The 12,229-nt window shown below is 39.9% G+C and overlaps 1 long non-coding RNA gene across 3 annotated transcripts; it reads left to right on the top strand.

Moving 5' to 3' along the window:
• Window positions 1-6,724: 6,724 nt before the first annotated feature.
• On the top strand, window positions 6,725-9,328 carry LOC148027252 (uncharacterized). 3 transcript variants are annotated; one of them, XR_015692798.1, is made up of 3 exons: window positions 6,725-7,195; window positions 7,304-8,039; window positions 8,125-9,328. It is a non-coding gene; the product is annotated as an uncharacterized LOC148027252 (long non-coding RNA). The 3 variants fall into 3 exon arrangements; XR_015692797.1 differs by having other exon boundaries at window positions 6,727-7,195; window positions 7,304-7,489; window positions 8,784-9,328; XR_015692796.1 differs by having other exon boundaries at window positions 6,732-7,195; window positions 7,304-9,328.
• The last annotated feature ends 2,901 nt before the right edge of the window (window positions 9,329-12,229 follow it).

The following is a 12,229-nucleotide window of genomic DNA, read 5'->3' as shown; positions in this document are numbered from 1 at the left end:
CCACCATAGAACGCTGATAGCCACATTGAAAGGTTGCCCTATGCCAACATACTTTCTTACTATCCAACCATGTAAGAAGCAAGTAAAATCAACCAGAGGCTTTGTGTGATGGCTTGTCCCGATTGAGTGGGAAGAATGAACATCAGTGTGCTTTCTATGATGGCCTACGCCTTCAAAACGAAGACGCACTTTCTATGACGGCCCATCGCACCCAATTGGGAAGGGTGTCTTCCTCAGAAGTGCGCATTGTGGGATGACCTATGCCTTCAAATTGAAGATGCGCTTTTTGTGATGGCCTGCTGCACCCGATTGGGAAGGACCTGCTCCTTCGAATTCAAAAATGTGCTTTGTGTGACGGCCTACTCCTTTGAGTGGGGAGAGAGAACAGAAATCTGACAAACATGATGATGAGCATAGAAATGAGCGCATGGCGGCCTACTACATCCGAGTAGGAAGGGCGAGCCGCGAGGGCTTGATGAATCTGATTAGGAATGGAAATTTGTTGAAGACGACGTGGGCTTGCTTCCCTTGAACGTGATGATGAGCATAGAAATGTGCACAAAGAGAGAGAGAGAGAGAGTGTGTGTGTGTGTGAGATGGACGCCGGACGGGCTTCTTGCGATCCCTAGAGGACGTGGTGCTTGCCACGTGGCAGACCATGCATTCACTTGTCTGCCATGTGGTGAGCATTGTGTAGCTTCAGTTACATGATGACCCTAGAACTAGAATGGTGCGGAGTCGGGACATGACCTTGGTAAGTATACGTGATTTTTGGGTCGATAATCAAATAAATATATAGAGGTTTGAAGATAAAATCTAAAGATGATAATTGAAGCACATATACACCTACATATGGCCATTGATATGGGGATTAAAGGTTTTAAATTTCTAAATGAAGGACAAATTCATGTTAGATTTCTCATTTGTTTATGAGGGTGATTTTCAAGACGTATAACTCAATGCCGGTGAGATATATAGCCCATTAAGGTCTTCGTTTCAAAGGTGAGAATAACGAAGAGATATGAATTTTAAAATTACATAAAGAATAATAATTATAATGTTCTAAATAGTTTTAATTACATAAAGCCTCTCTCTCTCTCTCTCTTTAAGAGTTTGTATGTCATATTAATTAAGATTCATAACTTTATCTTTTGATTTTCTTATGTAAGTAGAAGTATGTACTTCTCTCCCTTTTATTTCATAGTGATTGCTTTGATGCTTTGATGTATGCATCGCACAAACTCTCTCTCTCTCTCTCTCAATGTATACATAGATGTTTGTAGTTGTTTATTCTCCTTCCCTTTTTATAAAATACATATGGTTTTATGTGTGTTGCATTTAACCTCTTTGTGTATGTGTGTGTGTGCATGTTTGTCTCGTCTTTCTTTTAGGGTTTCCTTATGTTCACATACTTTGTGTGTGTGTGTAGAAATGGAAAATATTGGGTGTTCTAGTGTTAAGGATGTTTGTGGGGTTCCAAATGAGGTTGCATGCTTTGCGCAAAGCACATAGAAATGCACATAGGATATTGAAAGACCGTAATGAGGGGACTATTAAAAAGTGCAATTGTCGAGTTAGGTGTACTTTGCATGGTGATGATAGGTGCCTCAATTGCTTGAGGTGCTTGAAATCTATTGAAAAGAATTACAAGTCCTTGGCTTTGGACTATGAAAACTTGAATGCCTATGTGGAGATAATGTTTAATATGTGGTCTATTGAAGTGAGACAAGAGGTAAAGGGTTTGTGTTTTGCTACTCGAAAACCAATCAATTTGTGCGTATCATCCTCAATAATATATGGAAGGTCCTTTGGGGAGAGGACATTCCTTGAGGGCTCACCATGTGCAGAAGTGGATGTATGCTCGAGGCCTTTCAACCAATTGAGAGGACGTGAATAGTTTTTACAAGGAGGTTGCATCCCTAAAAATTTGCATGTAAAGATTCAAGGGATTGCAATCATTGATGAGCCGTAGATGGTCTTGAATGTGCCTTCGATGCTACTTGTAGTTTGTAGTGCAAAGAGTTGTTTGACTTTCTCAGTAAAATTAAGTCCTCTTTTTCCAACTGTTTGTGATAAGAATTTATGGACATTTTCATATTTCTTGGAATGTGGAACCATATAGTTTGCTTATATTGGTTTATTTGAATACTCTTAATTGATACCTATAATTTTCATTCCTTTGTGTTTGAGTTGATAATTTGGTTAGTTTTGTTATCTTATTTTTGTGATTGATGTAATTATTTTATTATTTATATATCTATATTGTGTTTTCTTTTTTCTATTGTTGACTGTATTGTTTTTCTAGAAATTCTGTCGGGATTGATTGCAACGACATTGTAGCAATTGATTATGGACATGTCTTCTTGGACATTATTTTTAGTACACTAGTGCCGCGCATGGGTGCATAGAGTTGTTGCAACTCCATAGCACGCAAGATAGTCAAATGTGCACTCCATGTAAGAATACGTGCTTCCATGTCTTTTGAGAGGAGGAAGGGTATTGTAACAATTCATAGTGGATGCATATTATAGTATTGAGTAGTGCAGGCTTGCCTAACATTGTCAAAATTAGTGAACATTGAGTGCATAGCTCTAACAAAGCTTGGCAAATATGGTTTGTTGTGCAAACAATGCAAATATTCATGTTATGGGAGCAAATGTTGAAAAGAGAATTGTTTTGCCTTCCTCTTTTACCCACGGTCTAAGGTTCATGCATCAGTTGGATTATGCGCCATGGAATGTTCTCACACAAAAGGGAGGCCCAATCTATTTGTAACTTTTACATGCAATCCAAATTGGCTAGAGCTACAGCAAGCACTTTTGCAAGGGCAGTCAACACATGACCAGCCTAACTTAACTGCTTGTGTCTTCCATGCAAAGCATGTGGATTTGATGGACATGCTTATTAGGAAAAAGCTTTTTGGTAGTGTAGTTGGATATGTTAGAGTTATAGATTTCCAAAAGAGGGGGTTACCTCACTCTCGTGCATTATTGATTTTGGAAGAGCTATTCAAGCCTACAGCAATAGAGCATTATGATTGAATTGTATGTGCAGAGCTACCTCACAAAGAGAAGTGTCCTATATTGCATGAGGTATAATATACATGGGCCTTGCGGGCCATTTAATTTGCAAAGTCCATTCCATGTATGAGTGAAGGAAACTGCACAAAAAGTGGTGTCCAAAGAAATTTGCTCGTGTGAGATAGTTGTTAATGATACTGGTTATCCAATTTATAGGAGATGTGATGATAGAAATAGTGTGAACATTAGAGGCAATGTTGTTGATAATTGTTGGATTGTGCCCTACAATCCATATCTTTCAAAAAAATATAATGCACACATCAATGTTGAAATATGTTCCATTGTCGTAGTAGTAAAGTATCTTTACAAGTATATTTACAAGGGGCATGATAGAGCTACAATTAGGCTTGCGTCAATGAGACCAGAAGGCAACACTACAAATGCTATGTTTGAAATGTTTGATTAGATTGACATATACCTTTATGCTTGCTGGATCTTTGCCTTTGAGGCATGTTGGCATATTTTGGATTATCACCTTCACATAGAGAAGCTTGATATTCAGAAGTTACAAGTCCATTTGCCGAGAGAAAACACAATGGTAGATGATGATGATGTGCAAGATGTGGTTGCTAATCATAATGCTTGGAAGACCACTCTTACAGAATGGTTTTGCTGCAATCATAGTATCTCGAAGCAAGGACGTTATTGTAGCAAGATTTTCCTACTCAATGTGTTTGGAATGCAAGTAGAAGGGCATGGATGAAGAGGAAAAAAGGAAATACCATTGGCTAGATGTTCTTCGTGTTGCCAACATGTGGTAAATGGTACTATCTGAGAATGCTCTTTGACTGTTTGCATGGGGTGCAAATCTTTTGATGACTTGAGAACTGTTGGGTCTATGTTGTATCCAACATTCAAGGAAGCTTGTGTGGCAATGGGTATGTTGGAGAGAGATGATGAATGGTTTCATTGTTTGCAAGAGGCCTCAAACTTGCAATTGGGTGTGCAGTTAAGGAATTTATTTGCCACAATATTGATGTTTTGTGAACCGTGCTCTCTAGGAAGGTTACGGGAGACATTTGAAATCCAGCTTATCGAGGTTATTGTTTGTAGATTTGAACTACATGGCATGCAGGGTAATCGACTTAAGACTAAGGCAAGAAATGAAGCCTTAAAGCACATGGAATCACTCTTGAGATAACATGGTCGTGCTCTGTCAGATTTTCTAGGGATGCCCGAAGTTCAGTTGCTAAGTGGAGTGTCACATGGAAATCCTCTTATACTTGAGGAGCTTGAATATGATCGGTGTGGCAAGGCATAAACCATTGAATCAATGAGATCAAAACTCAATGAGAAGTAGACTTTTGCATTCCATGCTATTCTTGTTTCTTTGCAGTCATGCAATGGGCAGCTATTCTTTTTGGATGGTCTCGGGGGGGTAGGAAAGACAAATGTCTTCTAGCAACTTTGCGTGCATGGGAACGTTCCGTTTCAGCAACTGCATCATCAAGGAAAGGATTGCTGCATTATTGTCGCCAAATGGTCGTATAGCTCACTCGAGAATTGGAGGGTCACTCAACACGCAACATACCTGCGCAAAATGATCTAGCGAGACTATTGAGGGAGACTTGCCTCATTTTATGGGGTGAGGCTTCGATGATGCATTGTTATGCTTTTGAAGCCCTTGACAAGAGTTTGCAAGATATCATGTCTTGCAATCAACCTTTCAATGGAAAAAGCGTATTGTTTGGAGGTGATTTTAGGTAGATCTAGCTAGTTGTAATCAAGGGAGGTCGTGAGGATTGTGAGTGCATCCCTCTATTGCTTAGCTTTATGGCAATATGTGAGAATTCTAAGGCTGGTGCAAAATATGTGGGTCTGTCATAACGATGGCTTTATGGGTACATAATTCATTGCATGGCTTTAGGGTGTTGGAGATGGTGTTGCCTTGACGGATGGTACTAATAGAGTTGCATTGCCTAAAAGTATGGTCCTGCAAGGGGAATCAATTCAGGATCTCACTGTATGTGTTTACAATGGCTTCTCGAATATGTATGATCAATCATCTTTCTTTGCAAAAAGGGTGATTCTTGCTCCAAGAAATATAGAGGTGGAACAACTAAATTTAGAAGCTTTGCACTTGATGTTGGGAGACGTGAGGCAATATTATAGTGTTGATAGTATTGTTGATAAAGATGATACTACGTTTCTCTACTTCGTAGAATATTTGAATTCTCTTGATCTTGGAGGTTTTCCACCGCATTGATTGCTCTTGAAGGTTAATACACCAATTATTTTGCTTCCAAACTTGAATCATGTGAGAGGGTTGTGTAATGGAACAAGATTGATATGCAAGGCTTTTAGTAGCAAGGTTTTGGACGCTAAGATCATTACTGACAAAAACATAGGTGCCAGAGTGTTCATTCCAAGAATCACATTTATTCCAATCACCTTGCATTTTCCATTCTCTATGAGGTGGCGACAATTTCCTACAAGACTAGCCTTCACTGCGACTATTAATAAGGCTCAGGGACAAACTTTGAGTTAAGTGGGGTTCTATCCTAAAAGCCCATTCTTCATGCATGTGTAGCTATATGTGGCATGTTTGCGAGTGAAATCCTCTGTTGGGCTGAAAATCTTGTTGCATGGCAATGATCATTGTGTGGATTCAACAGTTAATATTGTGTAGAAGGAAGTCTTACAAAGAGTTCGATCACATCCTACTGTTACCATTGTGGGATACACAAAATTTCTTATAGCATTTCTTCTCTTTCAAAACAACTTTCATCTCTTTTTGTTTGAATTTTGAAGTTTTTCTTTGTAGTAAAATGAAGACCCCATTGTTTGATTACTATGTGCATCTCAAACTCAAATGAGATTGCAGAAACAATTATTGCATTTGGTGCAAGAACCTAAAATGCGAAGATTTGTTACATGCGTTGTTGAGCACCTTGAGAATCTTCCATTTGTTCGGAGGTGTGAAGGCCTCTTTATTGAGCTTATCTATGAGGGATATGTGCAGTGTTATTATACGGTGCTCCTTGTCTACAACCACATTGTGTCTCAATTGCACACAAGGAGAATCCCTCCTCGATGGAATGAATTGGAGTGTCATAACCTATGCTACTTGGTTGTGTTGCACCAAATGAATATGGATATTGATCTTGGTATTCTCTTTGCCTTTAGTAATTGCCTTTTTCTTTCGGTCTAATCGTGAGTTATACTCTTGTTGATGTTGTGTTGTGTTGTTATAGCATGCACCATTTTTTGTAATGAAATACAAGTCACATCAAATGCTGCGATTGATAGTTCATCACTTATGGCATGTGTAGTTGAGGACACTAGCTATCGTTGCTAGCAATGCTCACAAAAGAAAACTATTTTAAAGCTGGCTGTAAATTTTGAAGTGCAACGTGAATTGAGATTGCATTGGATGTGCATTTAGGATGATGTCTTGCTTTTGAAAATATATCAAGGACTCTTTTGTAGATGTGAAAAAACCAAGAGTAAACTTATCTATCAAATGTCTTATAGATGGTAAGGTTTATGCATGTCTTGCTAATTGTTTTGAGCTTATCAAGACAACATTCCCTCATTGATTAGAGATTTCATAGCATGACAAGAAGTGGGGAAGGAGGAATGGGGTGTTTGCCAAGGGGGGTTGGACATTCTCACAATATTTGTGCAATGAACTATATTTTTGAACCAACGCTATTGGGTCAATGTTCTTTGTGTGATATACTACATTGTTTAGCAGTCACTTCCATGTTAATGTTTCCTTGTAATTACCTTAAATTCTCTTCGCTCTAGGGAGCGAAGCAGGAGAAAGAGAGTGTGACAGAAAGAAAGAGAGAGAGGGGAAGGGAGGAGAGGTAAACACCATCACTTCATAGGCGCCATGAAGGCCCGCGATTGCACGGGTTTTAGCGTGGATCGCTAGTGATGCCAACTCTCTCTCTCTCAAATGTGCCACGCGTAAGGCCCGAGGGTGAAGGTGGAAAATACCATGAACCAGTGACTCTCTCTCTCAAGTGCGCGCAGCGTTGGACGTTGGAACTTGAGGGTGAAGATGAAGAACGACGACTTGCAACAGCTGCAGTGGTTTGGCAGAGCTGCAACGCATTCAATAATTACTTCTCTCTCTATTTCTCTAAATTCCTATCAATTGCAAGCAGGTATGGCTCCCAAAAGCCTATGTCGCAAGTTGCAAATCGTACCTCTCCCTCAAGGTATGGGCATCTGTAATAACTAGTCCTTCTCTTTCTTTGATGCTGCTACTACAGAGACGTGCGAGGGCCCTGGGCATGGGGGAGGGCAGTTAGCCATTGGCTTTCTTGGAAGTCATGAGATGGAGCCGGAGGCAAACATAGCAGTTGGGAAGGAAAGTCGATGGAGCGGAGAGAAGGCCCAAGTGGAAGGGAAGAATGCCCTTCCCAACAACCAGTGTTTTTCGCAGGTTTGAAGGCCAAGTGAGAGTTCTATCTTTCTCTCTCTCTCTCAAGCGCGCACGCACACACACACACACACACACACACACACACACACATTGTGGTGCCTCCCTCCATATCCATCTTTTGTTCGCTACCACCAACAGCCATTTAGGGGTTCTACCAAGATCGTTATGCAATTTGACGAATGGGGAAAAAGGAACCTTTCGTGAAAACTCGGAACACATGGTTGGCTCCATAGCGGCAAGAGTAGACTGTATAGAGAGATAACAACAGGTGAGGCTTAATTTGAGGAGTATCTTCTTCTACAGAAGAATCATCTTTGCAAGGTTTTCTCTCTCTCCCTCTCTCTCTCTGTCTCTCTCATGGCAAATGCACGAGAGATGTATATAGAGCTCTGGATCTCCCTTTGTGCCAACTAATATCAAATTCACCTACACGAAGAGTAGCGTCGAGTGCCTCCCTCACTACCGCTTTATGGAAGGCGCTCGGGCAATTTTCATGAGATACGGGAGGCGTCTCCGAGCAGTTCATCAGTGTGTTGTGCTCATTAAGAGCAAAGGACCTATAGGTGCTCTCTCTCTCTCTCTCTCTCTCCATAGCAGTAATTGCTGCCCTCTTTTTAACTCTCATTTATATTTTGGGATATGTAAAAGACACAAAGGCAACGAACAGGGTGGATTAGACCGGTGCTGTGTTCTCTCTCTCTCTCGACATACTTACTGTGTAAGTAATCACCTTTGTATCATGAGAACTCCTAGCCAGTGCTGCGAAATCACAATTTGCAGAGATAGATGTAGCAGTAGGGAGACGATGGTTTTTTTAGAATCCAACACTATGCGAGCCGATTTGAAGTTTGAAGTTGCTCAAGCTGTGCGATGAGATCCTATTTGAAGTTTGAAGTCGCTAGCAGCCCCAAGCTGCGCGATGAGAATTACATTTTTCTTTCTTGCTTCGTGACTAGGGAGACCCACAACCCAAATCAAAAGATGCTCAGAATGCAAACAGTAGTCCGTTTACCATGGGCTTTACACATAGTGTGGGTAGCAGGTCTGCTTGGCCAAAGAGGAGTGATCCTTCACCACCTATGTGCCATCTTGACCACCAATGCAATAGCGTGCTCTATAGTCTTCAGGATTTCGGCCCTTATGTCACAAAGGAGTGCTACCTTTCCCAAAAGGTAAACCCAACCAACTAAAAGGTATGGGGATATTTGTGCATTCTGCTCATAGAAGGTACCTTGGTCGTGCCTGCCATTCAACTTGATAGAGTTTCCCTTTTGCTCGACTTTTAACACCTCACATTTCTGCTATAGGTATGTGGAAAACATGGCAATGACGTTCCAGAAGATGACGGGCATCATACTCCACTCATCGAAGCGCCTATGGGCGTGCACCTATTGTACTCGCCTCAGGAGGTGCAGAAGCCCCTAGCATCATCCCCAATTAATTTCGCTCACACTTTCTCTGGAAATGTTGCTCGTTGCCCATTCAGACGAAAGGGATGATGGCTGCCCCCTCTCATTTAAAAAAAAAGATCTACAGGGCCCTAAAAAGGTCGCTAAAGGAAATACGCATAGGACTTAGCATCCGAAAAGGGGATATCTTGCCCATGCGATACCTCAAATTGCTCCATATAAAATGAAAAAAATAACAAAAAATCTGAAAATCCAATAGACACCATGGCATGAGAGTTTGGATATGCAATATGCAATGTAATTGTGCATGTGTAACATATGTATAGCTTGGACTACATTTGGCATTTGGTGTTGTGTGAATGTGTTGTTAAGAGCCTTGCATTCTCTCTCTCTCTCTCTCTCTCTCTCTCTCTCTCTCTCTCTCCCGGACTTGTAATGTCATCATGTGTCTATTAAATTTCTCTTTGACCAACTTATATATGAGAGCTTATACAAACTCATTGCACATATGGTACTCTTGAATGTTGTTTTGTCATGATATGAATAGTAAGTCCTACACAATAGGAAATGTAAGAAAGAGGTCGTATTATGGCTTAATGTGTTGATTTGGATGTGGAATATGTAATGTGAATTGGTGTATGTGCCCATACAATAGACACACCATGGCATGAGAGTTTGGATATGCATATGCAATGTGATTGCGCATGTGTAATATATGTATAGCTTGGACTACATTACGCATTTGGTGTTGTGTGAATGTTTTGTTAAGAGCCTCGCATTCTCTCTCTCTCTCTCTCTCTCTCTCTCTCTCTCTCTCTCTCTCTCTCTCTCTCTCTGTGTGCACTTGTAATGTCATTATGTGTCTATTAAATTTCTCTTTGACCAACTTATATATGAGAGCTTATACAAACTCATTGCACATATGGTACTCTTGAATGTTGTTTTGTTATGATATGAATAGTAAGTCCTACACGGTAGAAAACGTAAGAAAGAGGTTGTATTATGGTTTAATGTGTTGATTTGGATGTGGAATATGTAATGTGAATTGGTGTATGTGGGGAGAGAGAGAGAGAGAGAGAGAGAGAGAATGTGTGTGTGTGCGTGTGTTTTTGCATGCATGTGTGCATAAGCCATGATAATTCTTTGTCCCTTTTTTATTAATTAAAATGACATTATGTACTATTTGGAATGGATTTTGCCAAAGTGAGCCAAAGTTGATATCATTTGGGTATGTTATGAGTCCTAGAGCTTCTAGGTGGGCAAATTGACATGTTTTTGCAATGGGGTTCAAAGCCCCTTGAGCTCAAATATTGGATGAAAGTGAGTGAGAGAGATGGTAAGTCTTCTATCTAATCTTTTACAATTATCAATGAAACAAGATTTGTCAATGCTAATATTTTAATGAGTTCTATTCTTAATAAGCAAACCCAAAGTAATATAACCATAAGATATGTAAGCCCGAAATAGTGAAGCAACCCAACAAATTTGAATATGGTGGGTTTCTTTGATGTATTGCATTTTGATATGGATAGGAGTGCCCTCTAACTTGAAAATTCATCATTGCAAAAGATGTTACTTGGTTTGGCAATGGCAACATCACCAAGCCAAAGGTTGAGACTGCAAGAAGATATAAGAGAGAAATAATTGATAGTGAAACAAGGGAGAGCAAATGTAACAATGAGGATTGTTTGTGATATTGGGCGCAAAACCCTTCCCTCTCTTTAATGGCACTTTGCTTCTCAAAAAGAGTGGTTGCTAAGAGCCATTAGTAAATAAATTGACATTATTAGATGTTTGTACATTTTGTTTACATTTTACAAGTAAGATCATACTCAATCTCTAAGGTCAATGAAACAAGTCAAGATGATTCTCATGATTAGAGTCGAGACTTTGAGGAATCTTATCAATATCCATTGTCAAGTACTTACATCAATACTTTCTTTGTATTTTGTTCAACTCACATGTATTTCACATGTTGACTTTGGCAAATAGAGACAGTTACAGAGTTGACGATAGGCACTTTGCTAAGCATTGGTACTACCCTCCTTTGGTTCTCTTTTAAAGTACCATCATGTTAGGACATGTAAAATAATGATTTAGGGAACTTTCAATTTTTGCAATCTCTAGGAACCTCCTTTGGAATGCAAATGGATTGTTTGGGCTATGGCAATCAAATGGGGAATCCATGAGAGAGAGAGAGAGAGAGAGAGAGAGAGAGAGAGAGAGAGAGAGAGAGAGAGAGAGAGAGAGAGAGAGAGACACTTTGATGACACTAATGATTGAGAGAAGGTATGGCCAGACCTATTGTGTTGTTGGCTTTACACTCCCATGGCCACAACCTTATATTATGGACCCATAGATAGAGGTGAATGAATTGTATAATAATGCACACACATATATAAACATAGAGAGAGAGAGAGAGAGAGAGAGAGAGAGAGAGAGAGAGAGAGAGAGAGAGAGAGAGAGAGAGAGAGAGAGAGAGAGAGTGTGTGTGTGTGTCTTGACACATTCAACATCTCACAAGTGAATGCCTTATTGCAATTAGACAAGCATGTTGTCTATTACAGTGTATAAGTGTATATAACTAAATCACATGCTTCTCTGAATAATCTCAATAAATAACATATTCACATTTATGGGATTTTACACATTCGGTGTGAAATGCCTCATTCATTGCATGTGAAGTGTGCTATTTGTAATTCTTTTGTGAGCAAAGGGAAGTTGCCATGCAACAAGCATATTGTCTATTACAATGTATAAGTGTATATGACTAATCACATGCTTCTTTGAATAATCTCAACAAATAACCTATTCACATTCATGGGATTTTACACATTAGGTACGAAACGCCTCATTCATTGCAATGAAGTGTGCTATTTGTAATTCTTTTGTGAGCAAAGGGAAGCACGACCCTTTGCTCACAAAAGTACACAACGAATGAGGCAAAGCCTTGTGAGCTTTGCAAGTTTGCCAATTGTGCGATGCATAGTTAGCAGGTATACCCAACAGACCAGCTAGTACATATTATAATTGACACCTCTCGAAACAAGCCCAAAGCTTGCATGGCAATCGTATAATGCTCCCGAATCTCACTTTTCTTTATTAAATCACTTTTTAAAAAATATCATTAATTAATAGAAAAACACTTCCTCAAGATCCAAGGCACATGTACAGGATGTCGTTCATTAACTCCTCTCTCTACCCCCTCTTAAATGTGCCCCTTTGCAAGAGACTCATATGCACAACTCTAAATGTGCTCACTTGTCACATGAACACCTCTCTCTCTCTACCTCCCACTTAGCACATGAGCCTCTTCACCGCCCAATCATTCATGGGAGAGATGG

The sequence above is a fragment of the Lygodium microphyllum genome, chromosome 13, assembly GCF_053477565.2.
Source record: "Lygodium microphyllum isolate KBCC chromosome 13, Lygodium_microphyllum_v1.1.10, whole genome shotgun sequence".
Lineage (NCBI taxonomy): Eukaryota > Viridiplantae > Streptophyta > Polypodiopsida > Schizaeales > Lygodiaceae > Lygodium > Lygodium microphyllum.
This window is presented reverse-complemented; position numbering and strand designations above follow the sequence as displayed.